This window comes from Tursiops truncatus, chromosome 19, assembly GCF_011762595.2.
Source record: "Tursiops truncatus isolate mTurTru1 chromosome 19, mTurTru1.mat.Y, whole genome shotgun sequence".
NCBI classification, from domain to species: domain Eukaryota; kingdom Metazoa; phylum Chordata; class Mammalia; order Artiodactyla; family Delphinidae; genus Tursiops; species Tursiops truncatus.
Genome location: NC_047052.1, coordinates 28,574,335 through 28,599,921, shown reverse-complemented (window position 1 = coordinate 28,599,921; position 25,587 = coordinate 28,574,335). Strand labels below are relative to the sequence as shown.

The 25,587-nt window shown below is 38.3% G+C and overlaps 1 protein-coding gene across 1 annotated transcript in view; it reads right to left on the bottom strand.

The window, feature by feature from the left end:
• The window catches only part of OGFOD1 (2-oxoglutarate and iron dependent oxygenase domain containing 1), a 73,678-nt gene that overhangs the window by 24,467 nt on the left and 23,624 nt on the right, over window positions 1-25,587 (bottom strand). The window lies entirely within an intron of this gene.

Below are 25,587 nucleotides of genomic sequence, written 5' to 3'. Positions count from 1 at the left end.
ATAAATGATTCACTTTGTTATGAAGCAGAAACAAACACACCATCGTACAGCAATTATACCCCAATACAGATGTTGAAAAAAATAAAGTATGTTTTTTAACATGTAACATCAATAAAGAAGGGGAGAAAATTGAGGGTAGTGAAGTTATGATATTAATAAACACAGTAGAAAGAGTCTACAGCAATATAAGACTGTAAACTTGTTTTGACAAATAGATGCAATAATGAGATAAGTTGTAAAAAAAATTAAAGCACAGAAATCTCCTGCATTCCTATACACTAATGATGAAAAATCTGAAAGTGAAATCAAGAAAACACTCCCATTTACCACTGCAACAAAAAGAATAAAATTTCTAGGAATAAACCTACCTAAGGAGACAAAAGACCTGTATGCAGACAATTGTAAGACACTGAATGAAAGAAATTAAAGATGATACAAGTAGATGGAGAGATATACCATGTTCCTGGATTGCAAGAATCAACATTGTGAAAATGACTCTACTACCCAAAGCAATCTACAGATTCAATGCAATCCCTATCAAACTACCACTGGCATGCCTCACAGAACTAGAACAAAAAATTTCACAATTTGTATGGAAACACAAGAGACCCCGAGTAGCCAAAGCAATCTTGAGAACGAAAAACGGAGCTGGAGGAATCAGGCTCCCTGACTTCAGATTATACTACAAAGCTACAGTAATCAAGACAGTACGGTAGTGGCACAAAAACAGAAAGACAGATCAAAGGAACGGGATAGAAAGCCCAGAGATAAACCCACGCACATATGGTCACTTAATCTTTGATAAAGGAGGCAGGAATGTACAGTGGAGAAAGGACAGCCTCTTCAATAAGTGGTGCTGGGAAAACTGGACAGGTACATTTGAAAGTATGAGATTAGATCACTCCCTAACACCATACACAAAAATGAGCTCAAAATGGATTAAAGACCTAAATGTAAGGCCAGAAACTATCAAACCCTTACAGGAAAACATAGGCAGAACACTCTATGACATAAATCACAGCAAGATCCTTTTTGACCCATCTCCTAGAGAAATGGAAAAAAAAAAAAAAGATAAACAAATGGGACCTAATGAAACTTCAAAGCTTTTGCACAGCAAAGGAAACCATAAACAAGACCAAAAGACAACCCTCAGAATGGGAGAAAATATTTGCAAATGAAGCAACTGACAAAGGATTAATTTCCAAAATTTATAAGCAGCTCATGCAGCTCACTAACAAAAGAACAAACAACCCAATCCAAAAATGGGCAGAAGATCGAAATAGACATTTCTCCAAAGAAGATATACAGACTGCCAACAAACACATGAAAGAATGCTCAACATCATTAATCATTAGAGAAATGCAAATCAAAACTACAATGAGATATCATCTCACACCAGTCAGAATGGCCATCATCAAAAAATCTAGAAACAATAAATGTGGGAGAGGGTGTGTAGAAAAGGAAGCACTCCTGCACTGCTGGTGGGAATGTGAATTGGTACAGTTACTATGAGAACAGTACGGAGGGTCCTTAAAAACTGAAAATAGAACTAAGGTATGACGCAGCAATCCCACTACTGGGTATATACCCTGAGAAAACCATAATTCAAAAAGAGTCATGTACCAAAATGTTCACTGCAGCTGTATTTACAATCGTCCGGAGATGGGAACAACCCAAGTGCCCATCATCGGATGAATGGATAAAGAAGATGTGGCACATATATACAATGGAATATTACTCAGCCATAAAAAGAAAGGAAATTGAGCTATTTGTAATGAGGTGGATAGACCTAGAGTCTGTCATACAGAGTGAAGGAAGTCAGAAAGAGAAAGACAAATACCGAATGCTAACACATATATATGGAATTTAAGGGAAAAAAATGTCATGAAGAACGTAGGGGTAAGACAGGAATAAAGACACAGACCTACTGGAGAACGGACTTGAGGATATGGGGAGGGGGAAGGGTGAGCTGTGACAAAGCGAGAGAGAGGCATGGACGTATATACACTACCAAACGTAAGGTAGATAGCTAGTGGGAAGCAGCCCCATAGCACAGGGATATCAGCTCGGTGCTTTGTGACCGCCTGGAGGGGTGGGATAGGGCGGGTGGGAGGGAGAGAGACGCAAGAGGGAAGAGATATGGGAACATATGTATATGTATAAATGATTCACTTTGTTATGAAGCAGAAACAAACACACCATCGTACAGCAATTATACCCCAATACAGATGTTGAAAAAAATAAAGTATGTTTTTTAACATGTAACATCAATAAAGAAGGGGAGAAAATTGAGGGTAGTGAAGTTATGATATTAATAAACACAGTAGAAAGAGTCTACAGCAATATAAGACTGTAAACTTGTTTTGACAAATAGATGCAATAATGAGATAAGTTGTAAAAAAAATTAAAGCACAGAAATCTCCTGCATTCCTATACACTAATGATGAAAAATCTGAAAGTGAAATCAAGAAAACACTCCCATTTACCACTGCAACAAAAAGAATAAAATTTCTAGGAATAAACCTACCTAAGGAGACAAAAGACCTGTATGCAGACAATTGTAACACACTGATGAAAGAAATTAAAGATGATACAAGTAGATGGAGAGATATACCATGTTCCTGGATTGCAAGAATCAACATTGTGAAAATGACTCTACTACCCAAAGCAATCTACAGATTCAATGCAATCCCTATCAAACTACCACTGGCATTCTTCACAGAACTAGAACAAAAAATTTCACAATTTGTATGGAAACACAAGAGACCCCGAGTAGCCAAAGCAATCTTGAGAACGAAAAACGGAGCTGGAGGAATCAGGCTCCCTGACTTCAGATTATACTACAAAGCTACAGTAATCAAGACAGTACGGTAGTGGCACAAAAACAGAAAGACAGATCAAAGGAACGGGATAGAAAGCCCAGAGATAAACCCACGCACATATGGTCACTTAATCTTTGATAAAGGAGGCAGGAATGTACAGTGGAGAAAGGACAGCCTCTTCAATAAGTGGTGCTGGGAAAACTGGACAGGTACATTTGAAAGTATGAGATTAGATCACTCCCTAACACCATACACAAAAATGAGCTCAAAATGGATTAAAGACCTAAATGTAAGGCCAGAAACTATCAAACCCTTACAGGAAAACATAGGCAGAACACTCTATGACATAAATCACAGCAAGATCCTTTTTGACCCATCTCCTAGAGAAATGGAAAAAAAAATAAATAAGATAAACAAATGGGACCTAATGAAACTTCAAAGCTTTTGCGCAGCAAAGGAAACCATAAACAAGACCAAAAGACAACCCTCAGAATGGGAGAAAATATTTGCAAATGAAGCAACTGACAAAGGATTAATTTCCAAAATTTATAAGCAGCTCATGCAGCTCACTAACAAAAGAACAAACAACCCAATCCAAAAATGGGCAGAAGATCGAAATAGACATTTCTCCAAAGAAGATATACAGACTGCCAACAAACACATGAAAGAATGCTCAACATCATTAATCATTAGAGAAATGCAAATCAAAACTACAATGAGATATCATCTCACACCAGTCAGAATGGCCATCATCAAAAAACCTAGAAACAATAAATGTGGGAGAGGGTGTGTAGAAAAGGAAGCACTCCTGCACTGCTGGTGGGAATGTGAATTGGTACAGTTACTATGAGAACAGTACGGAAGGTCCTTTAAAAACTGAAAATAGAACTAAGGTATGACGCAGCAATCCCACTACTGGGTATATACCCTGAGAAAACCATAATTCAAAAAGAGTCATGTACCAAAATGTTCACTGCAGCTGTATTTACAATCGTCCGGAGATGGGAACAACCCAAGTGCCCATCATCGGATGAATGGATAAAGAAGATGTGGCACATATATACAATGGAATATTACTCAGCCATAAAAAGAAAGGAAATTGAGCTATTTGTAATGAGGTGGATAGACCTAGAGTCTGTCATACAGAGTGAAGGAAGTCAGAAAGAGAAAGACAAATACCGAATGCTAACACATATATATGGAATTTAAGGGAAAAAAATGTCATGAAGAACCTAGGGGTAAGACAGGAATAAAGACACAGACCTACTGGAGAACGGACTTGAGGATATGGGGAGGGGGAAGGGTGAGCTGTGACAAAGCGAGAGAGAGGCATGGACGTATATACACTACCAAACGTAAGGTAGATAGCTAGTGGGAAGCAGCCCCATAGCACAGGGATATCAGCTCGGTGCTTTGTGACCGCCTGGAGGGGTGGGATAGGGCGGGTGGGAGGGAGAGAGACGCAAGAGGGAAGAGATATGGGAACATATGTATATGTATAAATGATTCACTTTGTTATGAAGCAGAAACAAACACACCATCGTACAGCAATTATACCCCAATACAGATGTTGAAAAAAATAAAGTATGTTTTTTAACATGTAACATCAATAAAGAAGGGGAGAAAATTGAGGGTAGTGAAGTTATGATATTAATAAACACAGTAGAAAGAGTCTACAGCAATATAAGACTGTAAACTTGTTTTGACAAATAGATGCAATAATGAGATAAGTTGTAAAAAAAATTAAAGCACAGAAATCTCCTGCATTCCTATACACTAATGATGAAAAATCTGAAAGTGAAATCAAGAAAACACTCCCATTTACCACTGCAACAAAAAGAATAAAATTTCTAGGAATAAACCTACCTAAGGAGACAAAAGACCTGTATGCAGACAATTGTAACACACTGATGAAAGAAATTAAAGATGATACAAGTAGATGGAGAGATATACCATGTTCCTGGATTGCAAGAATCAACATTGTGAAAATGACTCTACTACCCAAAGCAATCTACAGATTCAATGCAATCCCTATCAAACTACCACTGGCATGCCTCACAGAACTAGAACAAAAAATTTCACAATTTGTATGGAAACACAAGAGACCCCGAGTAGCCAAAGCAATCTTGAGAACGAAAAACGGAGCTGGAGGAATCAGGCTCCCTGACTTCAGACTATACTACAAAGCTACAGTAATCAAGACAGTACGGTAGTGGCACAAAAACAGAAAGACAGATCAAAGGAACGGGATAGAAAGCCCAGAGATAAACCCACGCACATATGGTCACCTAATCTTTGATAAAGGAGGCAGGAATGTACAGTGGAGAAAGGACAGCCTCTTCAATAAGTGGTGCTGGGAAAACTGGACAGGTACATTTGAAAGTATGAGATTAGATCACTCCCTAACACCATACACAAAAATGAGCTCAAAATGGATTAAAGACCTAAATGTAAGGCCAGAAACTATCAAACGCTTACAGGAAAACATAGGCAGAACACTCTATGACATAAATCACAGCAAGATCCTTTTTGACCCATCTCCTAGAGAAATGGAAAAAAAAAATAAAGATAAACAAATGAGACCTAATGAAACTTCAAAGCTTTTGCAGCAGCAAAGGAAACCATAAACAAGACCAAAAGACAACCCTCAGAATGGGAGAAAATATTTGCAAATGAAGCAACTGACAAAGGATTAATTTCCAAAATTTATAAGCAGCTCATGCAGCTCACTAACAAAAGAACAAACAACCCAATCCAAAAATGGGCAGAAGATCGAAATAGACATTTCTCCAAAGAAGATATACAGACTGCCAACAAACACATGAAAGAATGCTCAACATCATTAATCATTAGAGAAATGCAAATCAAAACTACAATGAGATATCATCTCACACCAGTCAGAATGGCCATCATCAAAAAATCTAGAAACAATAAATGTGGGAGAGGGTGTGTAGAAAAGGAAGCACTCCTGCACTGCTGGTGGGAATGTGAATTGGTACAGTTACTATGAGAACAGTACGGAGGGTCCTTAAAAAACTGAAAATAGAACTAAGGTATGACGCAGCAATCCCACTACTGGGTATATACCCTGAGAAACCATAATTCAAAAAGAGTCATGTACCAAAATGTTCACTGCAGCTGTATTTACAATCGTCCGGAGATGGGAACAACCCAAGTGCCCATCATCGGATGAATGGATAAAGAAGATGTGGCACATATATACAATGGAATATTACTCAGCCATAAAAAGAAAGGAAATTGAGCTATTTGTAATGAGGTGGATAGACCTAGAGTCTGTCATACAGAGTGAAGGAAGTCAGAAAGAGAAAGACAAATACCGAATGCTAACACATATATATGGAATTTAAGGGAAAAAAAATGTCATGAAGAACCTAGGGGTAAGACAGGAATAAAGACACAGACCTACTGGAGAACGGACTTGAGGATATGGGGAGGGGGAAGGGTGAGCTGTGACAAAGCGAGAGAGAGGCATGGACGTATATACACTACCAAACGTAAGGTAGATAGCTAGTGGGAAGCAGCCCCATAGCACAGGGATATCAGCTCGGTGCTTTGTGACCGCCTGGAGGGGTGGGATAGGGCGGGTGGGAGGGAGAGAGACGCAAGAGGGAAGAGATATGGGAACATATGTATATGTATAAATGATTCACTTTGTTATGAAGCAGAAACAAACACACCATCGTACAGCAATTATACCCCAATACAGATGTTGAAAAAAATAAAGTATGTTTTTTAACATGTAACATCAATAAAGAAGGGGAGAAAATTGAGGGTAGTGAAGTTATGATATTAATAAACACAGTAGAAAGAGTCTACAGCAATATAAGACTGTAAACTTGTTTTGACAAATAGATGCAATAATGAGATAAGTTGTAAAAAAAATTAAAGCACAGAAATCTCCTGCATTCCTATACACTAATGATGAAAAATCTGAAAGTGAAATCAAGAAAACACTCCCATTTACCACTGCAACAAAAAGAATAAAATTTCTAGGAATAAACCTACCTAAGGAGACAAAAGACCTGTATGCAGACAATTGTAAGACACTAATGAAAGAAATTAAAGATGATACAAGTAGATGGAGAGATATACCATGTTCCTGGATTGCAAGAATCAACATTGTGAAAATGACTCTACTACCCAAAGCAATCTACAGATTCAATGCAATCCCTATCAAACTACCACTGGCATGCCTCACAGAACTAGAACAAAAAATTTCACAATTTGTATGGAAACACAAGAGACCCCGAGTAGCCAAAGCAATCTTGAGAACGAAAAACGGAGCTGGAGGAATCAGGCTCCCTGACTTCAGATTATACTACAAAGCTACAGTAATCAAGACAGTACGGTAGTGGCACAAAAACAGAAAGACAGATCAAAGGAACGGGATAGAAAGCCCAGAGATAAACCCACGCACATATGGTCACTTAATCTTTGATAAAGGAGGCAGGAATGTACAGTGGAGAAAGGACAGCCTCTTCAATAAGTGGTGCTGGGAAAACTGGACAGGTACATTTGAAAGTATGAGATTAGATCACTCCCTAACACCATACACAAAAATGAGCTCAAAATGGATTAAAGACCTAAATGTAAGGCCAGAAACTATCAAACCCTTACAGGAAAACATAGGCAGAACACTCTATGACATAAATCACAGCAAGATCCTTTTTGACCCATCTCCTAGAGAAATGGAAAAAAAAAAAAAGATAAACAAATGGGACCTAATGAAACTTCAAAGCTTTTGCACAGCAAAGGAAACCATAAACAAGACCAAAAGACAACCCTCAGAATGGGAGAAAATATTTGCAAATGAAGCAACTGACAAAGGATTAATTTCCAAAATTTATAAGCAGCTCATGCAGCTCACTAACAAAAGAACAAACAACCCAATCCAAAAATGGGCAGAAGATCGAAATAGACATTTCTCCAAAGAAGATATACAGACTGCCAACAAACACATGAAAGAATGCTCAACATCATTAATCATTAGAGAAATGCAAATCAAAACTACAATGAGATATCATCTCACACCAGTCAGAATGGCCATCATCAAAAAATCTAGAAACAATAAATGTGGGAGAGGGTGTGTAGAAAAGGAAGCACTCCTGCACTGCTGGTGGGAATGTGAATTGGTACAGTTACTATGAGAACAGTACGGAGGGTCCTTAAAAACTGAAAATAGAACTAAGGTATGACGCAGCAATCCCACTACTGGGTATATACCCTGAGAAAACCATAATTCAAAAAGAGTCATGTACCAAAATGTTCACTGCAGCTGTATTTACAATCGTCCGGAGATGGGAACAACCCAAGTGCCCATCATCGGATGAATGGATAAAGAAGATGTGGCACATATATACAATGGAATATTACTCAGCCATAAAAAGAAAGGAAATTGAGCTATTTGTAATGAGGTGGATAGACCTAGAGTCTGTCATACAGAGTGAAGGAAGTCAGAAAGAGAAAGACAAATACCGAATGCTAACACATATATATGGAATTTAAGGGAAAAAAATGTCATGAAGAACCTAGGGGTAAGACAGGAATAAAGACACAGACCTACTGGAGAACGGACTTGAGGATATGGGGAGGGGGAAGGGTGAGCTGTGACAAAGCGAGAGAGAGGCATGGACGTATATACACTACCAAACGTAAGGTAGATAGCTAGTGGGAAGCAGCCCCATAGCACAGGGATATCAGCTCGGTGCTTTGTGACCGCCTGGAGGGGTGGGATAGGGCGGGTGGGAGGGAGAGAGACGCAAGAGGGAAGAGATATGGGAACATATGTATATGTATAAATGATTCACTTTGTTATGAAGCAGAAACAAACACACCATCGTACAGCAATTATACCCCAATACAGATGTTGAAAAAAATAAAGTATGTTTTTTAACATGTAACATCAATAAAGAAGGGGAGAAAATTGAGGGTAGTGAAGTTATGATATTAATAAACACAGTAGAAAGAGTCTACAGCAATATAAGACTGTAAACTTGTTTTGACAAATAGATGCAATAATGAGATAAGTTGTAAAAAAAATTAAAGCACAGAAATCTCCTGCATTCCTATACACTAATGATGAAAAATCTGAAAGTGAAATCAAGAAAACACTCCCATTTACCACTGCAACAAAAAGAATAAAATTTCTAGGAATAAACCTACCTAAGGAGACAAAAGACCTGTATGCAGACAATTGTAACACACTGATGAAAGAAATTAAAGATGATACAAGTAGATGGAGAGATATACCATGTTCCTGGATTGCAAGAATCAACATTGTGAAAATGACTCTACTACCCAAAGCAATCTACAGATTCAATGCAATCCCTATCAAACTACCACTGGCATTCTTCACAGAACTAGAACAAAAAATTTCACAATTTGTATGGAAACACAAGAGACCCCGAGTAGCCAAAGCAATCTTGAGAACGAAAAACGGAGCTGGAGGAATCAGGCTCCCTGACTTCAGACTATACTACAAAGCTACAGTAATCAAGACAGTACGGTAGTGGCACAAAAACAGAAAGACAGATCAAAGGAACGGGATAGAAAGCCCAGAGATAAACCCACGCACATATGGTCACCTAATCTTTGATAAAGGAGGCAGGAATGTACAGTGGAGAAAGGACAGCCTCTTCAATAAGTGGTGCTGGGAAAACTGGACAGGTACATTTGAAAGTATGAGATTAGATCACTCCCTAACACCATACACAAAAATGAGCTCAAAATGGATTAAAGACCTAAATGTAAGGCCAGAAACTATCAAACCCTTACAGGAAAACATAGGCAGAACACTCTATGACATAAATCACAGCAAGATCCTTTTTGACCCATCTCCTAGAGAAATGGAAAAAAAAAAAAAAGATAAACAAATGGGACCTAATGAAACTTCAAAGCTTTTGCACAGCAAAGGAAACCATAAACAAGACCAAAAGACAACCCTCAGAATGGGAGAAAATATTTGCAAATGAAGCAACTGACAAAGGATTAATTTCCAAAATTTATAAGCAGCTCATGCAGCTCACTAACAAAAGAACAAACAACCCAATCCAAAAATGGGCAGAAGATCGAAATAGACATTTCTCCAAAGAAGATATACAGACTGCCAACAAACACATGAAAGAATGCTCAACATCATTAATCATTAGAGAAATGCAAATCAAAACTACAATGAGATATCATCTCACACCAGTCAGAATGGCCATCATCAAAAAATCTAGAAACAATAAATGTGGGAGAGGGTGTGTAGAAAAGGAAGCACTCCTGCACTGCTGGTGGGAATGTGAATTGGTACAGTTACTATGAGAACAGTACGGAAGGGTCCTTTAAAAACTGAAAATAGAACTAAGGTATGACGCAGCAATCCCACTACTGGGTATATACCCTGAGAAAACCATAATTCAAAAAGAGTCATGTACCAAAATGTTCACTGCAGCTGTATTTACAATCGTCCGGAGATGGGAACAACCCAAGTGCCCATCATCGGATGAATGGATAAAGAAGATGTGGCACATATATACAATGGAATATTACTCAGCCATAAAAAGAAAGGAAATTGAGCTATTTGTAATGAGGTGGATAGACCTAGAGTCTGTCATACAGAGTGAAGGAAGTCAGAAAGAGAAAGACAAATACCGAATGCTAACACATATATATGGAATTTAAGGGAAAAAAATGTCATGAAGAACCTAGGGGTAAGACAGGAATAAAGACACAGACCTACTGGAGAACGGACTTGAGGATATGGGGAGGGGGAAGGGTGAGCTGTGACAAAGCGAGAGAGAGGCATGGACGTATATACACTACCAAACGTAAGGTAGATAGCTAGTGGGAAGCAGCCCCATAGCACAGGGATATCAGCTCGGTGCTTTGTGACCGCCTGGAGGGGTGGGATAGGGCGGGTGGGAGGGAGAGAGACGCAAGAGGGAAGAGATATGGGAACATATGTATATGTATAAATGATTCACTTTGTTATGAAGCAGAAACAAACACACCATCGTACAGCAATTATACCCCAATACAGATGTTGAAAAAAATAAAGTATGTTTTTTAACATGTAACATCAATAAAGAAGGGGAGAAAATTGAGGGTAGTGAAGTTATGATATTAATAAACACAGTAGAAAGAGTCTACAGCAATATAAGACTGTAAACTTGTTTTGACAAATAGATGCAATAATGAGATAAGTTGTAAAAAAAATTAAAGCACAGAAATCTCCTGCATTCCTATACACTAATGATGAAAAATCTGAAAGTGAAATCAAGAAAACACTCCCATTTACCACTGCAACAAAAAGAATAAAATTTCTAGGAATAAACCTACCTAAGGAGACAAAAGACCTGTATGCAGACAATTGTAACACACTGATGAAAGAAATTAAAGATGATACAAGTAGATGGAGAGATATACCATGTTCCTGGATTGCAAGAATCAACATTGTGAAAATGACTCTACTACCCAAAGCAATCTACAGATTCAATGCAATCCCTATCAAACTACCACTGGCATGCCTCACAGAACTAGAACAAAAAATTTCACAATTTGTATGGAAACACAAGAGACCCCGAGTAGCCAAAGCAATCTTGAGAACGAAAAACGGAGCTGGAGGAATCAGGCTCCCTGACTTCAGACTATACTACAAAGCTACAGTAATCAAGACAGTACGGTAGTGGCACAAAAACAGAAAGACAGATCAAAGGAACGGGATAGAAAGCCCAGAGATAAACCCACGCACATATGGTCACCTAATCTTTGGTAAAGGAGGCAGGAATGTACAGTGGAGAAAGGACAGCCTCTTCAATAAGTGGTGCTGGGAAAACTGGACAGGTACATTTGAAAGTATGAGATTAGATCACTCCCTAACACCATACACAAAAATGAGCTCAAAATGGATTAAAGACCTAAATGTAAGGCCAGAAACTATCAAACGCTTACAGGAAAACATAGGCAGAACACTCTATGACATAAATCACAGCAAGATCCTTTTTGACCCATCTCCTAGAGAAATGGAAAAAAAATAAATAAATAAACAAATGAGACCTAATGAAACTTCAAAGCTTTTGCGCAGCAAAGGAAACCATAAACAAGACCAAAAGACAACCCTCAGAATGGGAGAAAATATTTGCAAATGAAGCAACTGACAAAGGATTAATTTCCAAAATTTATAAGCAGCTCATGCAGCTCACTAACAAAAGAACAAACAACCCAATCCAAAAATGGGCAGAAGATCGAAATAGACATTTCTCCAAAGAAGATATACAGACTGCCAACAAACACATGAAAGAATGCTCAACATCATTAATCATTAGAGAAATGCAAATCAAAACTACAATGAGATATCATCTCACACCAGTCAGAATGGCCATCATCAAAAAATCTGGAAACAATAAATGTGGGAGAGGGTGTGTAGAAAAGGAAGCACTCCTGCACTGCTGGTGGGAATGTGAATTGGTACAGCCACTATGAGAACAGTACGGAGGGTCCTAAAAACTGCAAATAGAACTAAGGTATGACGCAGCAATCCCACTACTGGGTAAATACCCTGAGAAAACCATAATTCAAAAGAGTAATGTACCAAAATGTTCACTGCAGCTGTATTTACAATCGTTCGGAGATGGAAACAACCTAAGTACCCATCATCGGATGTATGGATAAAGAAGATGTGGCACATATATACAATGGAATATTACTCAGCCATAAAAAGAAAGGAAATTGAGCTATTTGTAATGAGGTGGATAGACCTAGAGTCTGTCATACAGAGTGAAGGAAGTCAGAAAGAGAAAGACAAATACCGAATGCTAACACATATATATGGAATTTAAGAAAAAAAAATGTCATGAAGAACCTAGAGGTAAGACAGGAATAAAGACACAGACCTACTGGAGAACGGACTTGAGGATATGGGGAGGGGGAAGGGTGAGCTGTGACAAAGCGAGAGAGAGGCATGGACGTATATACACTACCAAACGTAAGGTAGATAGCTAGTGGGAAGCAGCCATATAGCACAGGGATATCAGCTCAGTGCTTTGTGACCGCCTGGAGGGGTGGGATAGGGCGGGTGGGAGGGAGAGAGACCCAAGAGGGAAGAGATATGGGAACATATGTATATATATAAATGATTCACTTTGTTATGAAGCAGAAACAAACACACCATCGTACAGCAATTATACCCCAACACAGATGTTGAAAAAAATAAAGTATGTTTTTTAACATGTAACATCAATAAAGAAGGGGAGAAAATTGAGGGTAGTGAAGTTATGATATTAAACACAGTAGAAAGAGTCTACAGCAATATAAGACTGTGAACTTGTATTTGACAAATAGATGAAATAATGAGATAACTTGTAAAAAAAATTAATGCATAGAAATCTCCTGCATTCCTATACACTAATGATGAGAAAATGAAAGTGAAATCAAGAAAACACTCCCATTTACCACTGCAACAAAAAGAATAAAATTTCTAGGAATAAACCTACCTAAGGAGACAAAAGACCTGTATGCAGACAATTGTAAGACACTAATGAAAGAAATTAAAGATGATACAAGTAGATGGAGAGATATACCATGTTCCTGGATTGCAAGAATCAACATTGTGAAAATGACTCTACTACCCAAAGCAATCTACAGATTCAATGCAATCCCTATCAAACTACCACTGGCATTCCTCACAGAACTAGAACAAAAAATTTCACAATTTGTATGGAAACACAAGAGACCCCGAGTAGCCAAAGCAATCTTGAGAACTGAAAAACGGAGCTGGAGGAATCAGGCTCCCTGACTTCAGATTATACTACAAAGCTACAGTAATCAAGACAGTACGGTAGTGGCACAAAAACAGAAAGACAGATCAAAGGAACGGGATAGAAAGCCCAGAGATAAACCAACGCACATATGGTTACCTAATCTTTGATAAAGGAGGCAGGAATGTATAGTGGAGAAAGGACAGCCTCTTCAATAAGTGGTGCTGGGAAAACTGGACAGGTACATTTGAAAGTATGAGATTAGATCACTCCCTAACACCATACACAAAAATGAGCTCAAAATGGATTAAAGACCTAAATGTAAGGCCAGAAACTATCAAACGCTTACAGGAAAACATAGGCAGAACACTCTATGACATAAATCACAGCAAGATCCTTTTTGACCCATCTCCTAGAGAAATGGAAAAAAAAATAAATAAATAAACAAATGAGACCTAATGAAACTTCAAAGCTTTTGCGCAGCAAAGGAAACCATAAACAAGACCAAAAGACAACCCTCAGAATGGGAGAAAATATTTGCAAATGAAGCAACTGACAAAGGATTAATTTCCAAAATTTATAAGCAGCTCATGCAGCTCACTAACAAAAGAACAAACAACCCAATCCAAAAATGGGCAGAAGATCGAAATAGACATTTCTCCAAAGAAGATATACAGACTGCCAACAAACACATGAAAGAATGCTCAACATCATTAATCATTAGAGAAATGCAAATCAAAACTACAATGAGATATCATCTCACACCAGTCAGAATGGCCATCATCAAAAAACCTAGAAACAATAAATGTGGGAGAGGGTGTGTAGAAAAGGAAGCACTCCTGCACTGCTGGTGGGAATGTGAATTGGTACAGTTACTATGAGAACAGTACGGAAGGTCCTTTAAAAACTGAAAATAGAACTAAGGTATGACGCAGCAATCCCACTACTGGGTATATACCCTGAGAAAACCATAATTCAAAAAGAGTCATGTACCAAAATGTTCACTGCAGCTGTATTTACAATCGTCCGGAGATGGAAACAACCTAAGTGCCCATCATCGGATGTGTGGATAAAGAAGATGTGGCACATATATACAATGGAATATTAGCCATAAAAAGAAAGGAAATTGAGCTATTTGTAATGAGGTGGATAGACCTAGAGTCTGTCATACAGAGTGAAGGAAGTCAGACAGAGAAAGACAAATACCGAATGCTAACACATATATATGGAATTTAAGGGAAAAAAATGTCATGAAGAACGTAGGGGTAAGACAGGAATAAAGACACAGACCTACTGGAGAACGGACTTGAGGATATGGGGAGGGGGAAGGGTGAGCTGTGACAAAGCGAGAGAGAGGCATGGACGTATATACACTACCAAACGTAAGGTAGATAGCTAGTGGGAAGCAGCCCCATAGCACAGGGATATCAGCTCGGTGCTTTGTGACCGCCTGGAGGGGTGGGATAGGGCGGGTGGGAGGGAGACAGACGCAAGAGGGAAGAGATATGGGAACATATATATATGTATAAATGATTCACTTTGTTATAAAGCAGAAACTAACACACCGTCGTAAAGCAATTATACCCCAACACAGATGTTGAAAAAAATAAAGTATATTTTTTAACATGTAACATCAATAAAGAAGGGGAGAAAATTGAGGGTAGTGAAGTTATGATATTAAACATAGTAGAAAGAGTCTACAGCAATATAAGACTGTGAACTTGTATTTGACAAATAGATGAAATAATGAGATAACTTGTAAAAAAAATTAATGCACAGAAATCTCCTGCATTCCTATACACTAATGATGAAAAATCTGAAAGTGAAATCAAGAAAACACTCCCATTTACCACTGCAACAAAAAGAATAAAATTTCTAGGAATAAACCTACCTAAGGAGACAAAAGACCTGTATGCAGACAATTGTAAGACACTGATGAAAGAAATTAAAGATGATACAAGTAGATGGAGAGATATACCATGTTCCTGGATTGCAAGAATCAACATTGTGAAAATGACTCTACTACCCAAAGCAATCTACAGATTCAATGCAATCCCTATCAAACTACCACTGGCATTCTTCACAGAACTAGAACAAAAAATTTCACAATTTGTATGGAAACACAAGAGACCCCGAGTAGCCAAAGCAATCTTGAGAACGAAAAACGGAGCTGGAGGAATCAGGCTCCCTGACTTCAGACTATACTACAAAGCTACAGTAATCAAGACAGTACGGTAGTGGCACAAAAACAGAAAGACAGATCAAAGGAACGGGATAGAAAGCCCAGAGATAAACCCACGCACATATGGTCACCTAATCTTTGATAAAGGAGGCAGGAATGTACAGTGGAGAAAGGACAGCCTCTTCAATAAGTGGTGCTGGGAAAACTGGACAGGTACATTTGAAAGTATGAGATTAGATCACTCCCTAACACCATACACAAAAATGAGCTCAAAATGGATTAAAGACCTAAATGTAAGGCCAGAAACTATCAAACCCTTACAGGAAAACATAGGCAGAACACTCTATGACATAAATCACAGCAAGATCCTTTTTGACCCATCTCCTAGAGAAATGGAAAAAAAAAAAAAGATAAACAAATGGGACCTAATGAAACTTCAAAGCTTTTGCACAGCAAAGGAAACCATAAACAAGACCAAAAGACAACCCTCAGAATGGGAGAAAATATTTGCAAATGAAGCAACTGACAAAGGATTAATTTCCAAAATTTATAAGCAGCTCATGCAGCTCACTAACAAAAGAACAAACAACCCAATCCAAAAATGGGCAGAAGATCGAAATAGACATTTCTCCAAAGAAGATATACAGACTGCCAACAAACACATGAAAGAATGCTCAACATCATTAATCATTAGAGAAATGCAAATCAAAACTACAATGAGATATCATCTCACACCAGTCAGAATGGCCATCATCAAAAAATCTAGAAACAATAAATGTGGGAGAGGGTGTGTAGAAAAGGAAGCACTCCTGCACTGCTGGTGGGAATGTGAATTGGTACAGTTACTATGAGAACAGTACGGAGGGTCCTTAAAAAACTGAAAATAGAACTAAGGTATGACGCAGCAATCCCACTACTGGGTATATACCCTGAGAAACCATAATTCAAAAAGAGTCATGTACCAAAATGTTCACTGCAGCTGTATTTACAATCGTCCGGAGATGGGAACAACCCAAGTGCCCATCATCGGATGAATGGATAAAGAAGATGTGGCACATATATACAATGGAATATTACTCAGCCATAAAAAGAAAGGAAATTGAGCTATTTGTAATGAGGTGGATAGACCTAGAGTCTGTCATACAGAGTGAAGGAAGTCAGAAAGAGAAAGACAAATACCGAATGCTAACACATATATATGGAATTTAAGGGAAAAAAATGTCATGAAGAACCTAGGGGTAAGACAGGAATAAAGACACAGACCTACTGGAGAACGGACTTGAGGATATGGGGAGGGGGAAGGGTGAGCTGTGACAAAGCGAGAGAGAGGCATGGACGTATATACACTACCAAACGTAAGGTAGATAGCTAGTGGGAAGCAGCCCCATAGCACAGGGATATCAGCTCGGTGCTTTGTGACCGCCTGGAGGGGTGGGATAGGGCGGGTGGGAGGGAGAGAGACGCAAGAGGGAAGAGATATGGGAACATATGTATATGTATAAATGATTCACTTTGTTATGAAGCAGAAACAAACACACCATCGTACAGCAATTATACCCCAATACAGATGTTGAAAAAAATAAAGTATGTTTTTTAACATGTAACATCAATAAAGAAGGGGAGAAAATTGAGGGTAGTGAAGTTATGATATTAATAAACACAGTAGAAAGAGTCTACAGCAATATAAGACTGTAAACTTGTTTTGACAAATAGATGCAATAATGAGATAAGTTGTAAAAAAAATTAAAGCACAGAAATCTCCTGCATTCCTATACACTAATGATGAAAAATCTGAAAGTGAAATCAAGAAAACACTCCCATTTACCACTGCAACAAAAAGAATAAAATTTCTAGGAATAAACCTACCTAAGGAGACAAAAGACCTGTATGCAGACAATTGTAACACACTGATGAAAGAAATTAAAGATGATACAAGTAGATGGAGAGATATACCATGTTCCTGGATTGCAAGAATCAACATTGTGAAAATGACTCTACTACCCAAAGCAATCTACAGATTCAATGCAATCCCTATCAAACTACCACTGGCATGCCTCACAGAACTAGAACAAAAAATTTCACAATTTGTATGGAAACACAAGAGACCCCGAGTAGCCAAAGCAATCTTGAGAACGAAAAACGGAGCTGGAGGAATCAGGCTCCCTGACTTCAGACTATACTACAAAGCTACAGTAATCAAGACAGTACGGTAGTGGCACAAAAACAGAAAGACAGATCAAAGGAACGGGATAGAAAGCCCAGAGATAAACCCACGCACATATGGTCACCTAATCTTTGATAAAGGAGGCAGGAATGTACAGTGGAGAAAGGACAGCCTCTTCAATAAGTGGTGCTGGGAAAACTGGACAGGTACATTTGAAAGTATGAGATTAGATCACTCCCTAACACCATACACAAAAATGAGCTCAAAATGGATTAAAGACCTAAATGTAAGGCCAGAAACTATCAAACCCTTACAGGAAAACATAGGCAGAACACTCTATGACATAAATCACAGCAAGATCCTTTTTGACCCATCTCCTAGAGAAATGGAAAAAAAATAAATAAATAAACAAATGAGACCTAATGAAACTTCAAAGCTTTTGCGCAGCAAAGGAAACCATAAACAAGACCAAAAGACAACCCTCAGAATGGGAGAAAATATTTGCAAATGAAGCAACTGACAAAGGATTAATTTCCAAAATTTATAAGCAGCTCATGCAGCTCACTAACAAAAGAACAAACAACCCAATCCAAAAATGGGCAGAAGATCGAAATAGACATTTCTCCAAAGAAGATATACAGACTGCCAACAAACACATGAAAGAATGCTCAACATCATTAATCATTAGAGAAATGCAAATCAAAACTACAATGAGATATCATCTCACACCAGTCAGAATGGCCATCATCAAAAAACCTAGAAACAATAAATGTGGGAGAGGGTGTGTAGAAAAGGAAGCACTCCTGCACTGCTGGTGGGAATGTGAATTGGTACAGCCACTATGAGAACAGTACGGAGGGTCCTAAAAACTGCAAATAGAACTAAGGTATGACGCAGCAATCCCACTACTGGGTAAATACCCTGAGAAAACCATAATTCAAAAGAGTAATGTACCAAAATGTTCACTGCAGCTGTATTTACAATCGTTCGGAGATGGAAACAACCTAAGTACCCATCATCGGATGTATGGATAAAGAAGATGTGGCACATATATACAATGGAATATTACTCAGCCATAAAAAGAAAGGAAATTGAGCTATTTGTAATGAGGTGGATAGACCTAGAGTCTGTCATACAGAGTGAAGGAAGTCAGAAAGAGAAAGACAAATACCGAATGCTAACACATATATATGGAATTTAAGAAAAAAAATGTCATGAAGAACCTAGAGGTAAGACAGGAATAAAGACACAGACCTACTGGAGAACGGACTTGAGGATATGGGGAGGGGGAAGGGTGAGCTGTGACAAAGCGAGAGAGAGGCATGGACGTATATACACTACCAAACGTAAGGTAGATAGCTAGTGGGAAGCAGCCATATAGCACAGGGATATCAGCTCAGTGCTTTGTGACCGCCTGGAGGGGTGGGATAGGGCGGGTGGGAGGGAGAGAGACCCAAGAGGGAAGAGATATGGGAACATATGTATATATATAAATGATTCACTTTGTTATGAAGCAGAAACAAACACACCATCGTACAGCAATTATACCCCAACACAGATGTTGAAAAAAATAAAGTATGTTTTTTAACATGTAACATCAATAAAGAAGGGGAGAAAATTGAGGGTAGTGAAGTTATGATATTAAACACAGTAGAAAGAGTCTACAGCAATATAAGACTGTGAACTTGTATTTGACAAATAGATGAAATAATGAGATAACTTGTAAAAAAAATTAATGCATAGAAATCTCCTGCATTCCTATACACTAATGATGAGAAAATGAAAGTGAAATCAAGAAAACACTCCCATTTACCACTGCAACAAAAAGAATAAAATTTCTAGGAATAAACCTACCTAAGGAGACAAAAGACCTGTATGCAGACAATTGTAAGACACTAATGAAAGAAATTAAAGATGATACAAGTAGATGGAGAGATATACCATGTTCCTGGATTGCAAGAATCAACATTGTGAAAATGACTCTACTACCCAAAGCAATCTACAGATTCAATGCAATCCCTATCAAACTACCACTGGCATTCCTCACAGAACTAGAACAAAAAATTTCACAATTTGTATGGAAACACAAGAGACCCCGAGTAGCCAAAGCAATCTTGAGAATGAAAAACGGAGCTGGAGGAATCAGGCTCCCTGACTTCAGATTATACTACAAAGCTACAGTAATCAAGACAGTACGGTAGTGGCACAAAAACAGAAAGACAGATCAAAGGAACGGGATAGAAAGCCCAGAGATAAACCAACGCACATATGGTTACCTAATCTTTGATAAAGGAGGCAGGAATGTATAGTGGAGAAAGGACAGCCTCTTCAATAAGTGGTGCTGGGAAAACTGGACAGGTACATTTGAAAGTATGAGATTAGATCACTCCCTAACACCATACACAAAAATGAGCTCAAAATGGATTAAAGACCTAAATGTAAGGCCAGAAACTATCAAACGCTTACAGGAAAACATAGGCAGAACACTCTATGACATAAATCACAGCAAGATCCTTTTTGACCCATCTCCTAGAGAAATGGAAAAAAAAAAAATAAATAAACAAATGAGACCTAATGAAACTTCAAAGCTTTTGCGCAGCAAAGGAAACCATAAACAAGACCAAAAGACAACCCTCAGAATGGGAGAAAATATTTGCAAATGAAGCAACTGACAAAGGATTAATTTCCAAAATTTATAAGCAGCTCATGCAGCTCACTAACAAAAGAACAAACAACCCAATCCAAAAATGGGCAGAAGATCGAAATAGACATTTCTCCAAAGAAGATATACAGACTGCCAACAAACACATGAAAGAATGCTCAACATCATTAATCATTAGAGAAATGCAAATCAAAACTACAATGAGATATCATCTCACACCAGTCAGAATGGCCATCATCAAAAAACCTAGAAACAATAAATGTGGGAGAGGGTGTGTAGAAAAGGAAGCACTCCTGCACTGCTGGTGGGAATGTGAATTGGTACAGTTACTATGAGAACAGTACGGAAGGTCCTTTAAAAACTGAAAATAGAACTAAGGTATGACGCAGCAATCCCACTACTGGGTATATACCCTGAGAAAACCATAATTCAAAAAGAGTCATGTACCAAAATGTTCACTGCAGCTGTATTTACAATCGTCCGGAGATGGAAACAACCTAAGTGCCCATCATCGGATGTGTGGATAAAGAAGATGTGGCACATATATACAATGGAATATTAGCCATAAAAAGAAAGGAAATTGAGCTATTTGTAATGAGGTGGATAGACCTAGAGTCTGTCATACAGAGTGAAGGAAGTCAGACAGAGAAAGACAAATACCGAATGCTAACACATATATATGGAATTTAAGGGAAAAAAATGTCATGAAGAACGTAGGGGTAAGACAGGAATAAAGACACAGACCTACTGGAGAACGGACTTGAGGATATGGGGAGGGGGAAGGGTGAGCTGTGACAAAGCGAGAGAGAGGCATGGACGTATATACACTACCAAACGTAAGGTAGATAGCTAGTGGGAAGCAGCCCCATAGCACAGGGATATCAGCTCGGTGCTTTGTGACCGCCTGGAGGGGTGGGATAGGGCGGGTGGGAGGGAGACAGACGCAAGAGGGAAGAGATATGGGAACATATATATATGTATAAATGATTCACTTTGTTATAAAGCAGAAACTAACACACCGTCGTAAAGCAATTATACCCCAACACAGATGTTGAAAAAAATAAAGTATGTTTTTTAACATGTAACATCAATAAAGAAGGGGAGAAAATTGAGGGTAGTGAAGTTATGATATTAAACATAGTAGAAAGAGTCTACAGCAATATAAGACTGTGAACTTGTATTTGACAAATAGATGAAATAATGAGATAACTTGTAAAAAAAATTAATGCACAGAAATCTCCTGCATTCCTATACACTAATGATGAAAAATCTGAAAGTGAAATCAAGAAAACACTCCCATTTACCACTGCAACAAAAAGAATAAAATTTCTAGGAATAAACCTACCTAAGGAGACAAAAGACCTGTACGCAGACAATTGTAAGACACTGATGAAAGAAATTAAAGATGATACAAGTAGATGGAGAGATATACCATGTTCCTGGATTGCAAGAATCAACATTGTGAAAATGACTCTACTACCCAAAGCAATCTACAGATTCAATGCAATCCCTATCAAACTACCACTGGCATTCTTCACAGAACTAGAACAAAAAATTTCACAATTTGTATGGAAACACAAGAGACCCCGAGTAGCCAAAGCAATCTTGAGAACGAAAAACGGAGCTGGAGGAATCAGGCTCCCTGACTTCAGACTATACTACAAAGCTACAGTAATCAAGACAGTACGGTAGTGGCACAAAAACAGAAAGACAGATCAAAGGAACGGGATAGAAAGCCCAGAGATAAACCCACGCACATATGGTCACCTAATCTTTGATAAAGGAGGCAGGAATGTACAGTGGAGAAAGGACAGCCTCTTCAATAAGTGGTGCTGGGAAAACTGGACAGGTACATTTGAAAGTATGAGATTAGATCACTCCCTAACACCATACACAAAAATGAGCTCAAAATGGATTAAAGACCTAAATGTAAGGCCAGAAACTATCAAACCCTTACAGGAAAACATAGGCAGAACACTCTATGACATAAATCACAGCAAGATCCTTTTTGACCCATCTCCTAGAGAAATGGAAAAAAAAAAAAAAGATAAACAAATGGGACCTAATGAAACTTCAAAGCTTTTGCACAGCAAAGGAAACCATAAACAAGACCAAAAGACAACCCTCAGAATGGGAGAAAATATTTGCAAATGAAGCAACTGACAAAGGATTAATTTCCAAAATTTATAAGCAGCTCATGCAGCTCACTAACAAAAGAACAAACAACCCAATCCAAAAATGGGCAGAAGATCGAAATAGACATTTCTCCAAAGAAGATATACAGACTGCCAACAAACACATGAAAGAATGCTCAACATCATTAATCATTAGAGAAATGCAAATCAAAACTACAATGAGATATCATCTCACACCAGTCAGAATGGCCATCATCAAAAAATCTAGAAACAATAAATGTGGGAGAGGGTGTGTAGAAAAGGAAGCACTCCTGCACTGCTGGTGGGAATGTGAATTGGTACAGTTACTATGAGAACAGTACGGAGGGTCCTTAAAAAACTGAAAATAGAACTAAGGTATGACGCAGCAATCCCACTACTGGGTATATACCCTGAGAAACCATAATTCAAAAAGAGTCATGTACCAAAATGTTCACTGCAGCTGTATTTACAATCGTCCGGAGATGGGAACAACCCAAGTGCCCATCATCGGATGAATGGATAAAGAAGATGTGGCACATATATACAATGGAATATTACTCAGCCATAAAAAGAAAGGAAATTGAGCTATTTGTAATGAGGTGGATAGACCTAGAGTCTGTCATACAGAGTGAAGGAAGTCAGAAAGAGAAAGACAAATACCGAATGCTAACACATATATATGGAATTTAAGGGAAAAAAATGTCATGAAGAACCTAGGGGTAAGACAGGAATAAAGACACAGACCTACTGGAGAACGGACTTGAGGATATGGGGAGGGGGAAGGGTGAGCTGTGACAAAGCGAGAGAGAGGCATGGACGTATATACACTACCAAACGTAAGGTAGATAGCTAGTGGGAAGCAGCCCCATAGCACAGGGATATCAGCTCGGTGCTTTGTGACCGCCTGGAGGGGTGGGATAGGGCGGGTGGGAGGGAGAGAGACGCAAGAGGGAAGAGATATGGGAACATATGTATATGTATAAATGATTCACTTTGTTATGAAGCAGAAACAAACACACCATCGTACAGCAATTATACCCCAATACAGATGTTGAAAAAAATAAAGTATGTTTTTTAACATGTAACATCAATAAAGAAGGGGAGAAAATTGAGGGTAGTGAAGTTATGATATTAATAAACACAGTAGAAAGAGTCTACAGCAATATAAGACTGTAAACTTGTTTTGACAAATAGATGCAATAATGAGATAAATTGTAAAAAAAATTAAAGCACAGAAATCTCCTGCATTCCTATACACTAATGATGAAAAATCTGAAAGTGAAATCAAGAAAACACTCCCATTTACCACTGCAACAAAAAGAATAAAATTTCTAGGAATAAACCTACCTAAGGAGACAAAAGACCTGTATGCAGACAATTATAAGACACTAATGAAAGAAATTAAAGATGATACAAGTAGATGGAGAGATATACCATGTTCCTGGATTGCAAGAATCAACATTGTGAAAATGACTCTACTACCCAAAGCAATCTACAGATTCAATGCAATCCCTATCAAACTACCACTGGCATTCTTCACAGAACTAGAACAAAAAATTTCACAATTTGTATGGAAACACAAGAGACCCCGAGTAGCCAAAGCAATCTTGAGAACGAAAAACGGAGCTGGAGGAATCAGGTTCCCTGACTTCAGATTATACTACAAAGCTACAGTAATCAAGACAGTACGGTAGTGGCACAAAAACAGAAAGACAGATCAAAGGAACGGGATAGAAAGCCCAGAGATAAACCCACGCACATATGGTCACTTAATCTTTGATAAAGGAGGCAGGAATGTACAGTGGAGAAAGGACAGCCTCTTCAATAAGTGGTGCTGGGAAAACTGGACAGGTACATTTGAAAGTATGAGATTAGATCACTCCCTAACACCATACACAAAAATGAGCTCAAAATGGATTAAAGACCTAAATGTAAGGCCAGAAACTATCAAACCCTTACAGGAAAACATAGGCAGAACACTCTATGACATAAATCACAGCAAGATCCTTTTTGACCCATCTCCTAGAGAAATGGAAAAAAAAAAAAAAGATAAACAAATGGGACCTAATGAAACTTCAAAGCTTTTGCACAGCAAAGGAAACCATAAACAAGACCAAAAGACAACCCTCAGAATGGGAGAAAATATTTGCAAATGAAGCAACTGACAAAGGATTAATTTCCAAAATTTATAAGCAGCTCATGCAGCTCACTAACAAAAGAACAAACAACCCAATCCAAAAATGGGCAGAAGATCGAAATAGACATTTCTCCAAAGAAGATATACAGACTGCCAACAAACACATGAAAGAATGCTCAACATCATTAATCATTAGAGAAATGCAAATCAAAACTACAATGAGATATCATCTCACACCAGTCAGAATGGCCATCATCAAAAAATCTGGAAACAATAAATGTGGGAGAGGGTGTGTAGAAAAGGAAGCACTCCTGCACTGCTGGTGGGAATGTGAATTGGTACAGCCACTATGAGAACAGTACGGAGGGTCCTAAAAACTGCAAATAGAACTAAGGTATGACTGCAGCAATCCCACTACTGGGTAAATACCCTGAGAAAACCATAATTCAAAAGAGTAATGTACCAAAATGTTCACTGCAGCTGTATTTACAATCGTTCGGAGATGGAAACAACCTAAGTACCCATCATCGGATGTATGGATAAAGAAGATGTGGCACATATATACAATGGAATATTACTCAGCCATAAAAAGAAAGGAAATTGAGCTATTTGTAATGAGGTGGATAGACCTAGAGTCTGTCATACAGAGTGAAGGAAGTCAGAAAGAGAAAGACAAATACCGAATGCTAACACATATATATGGA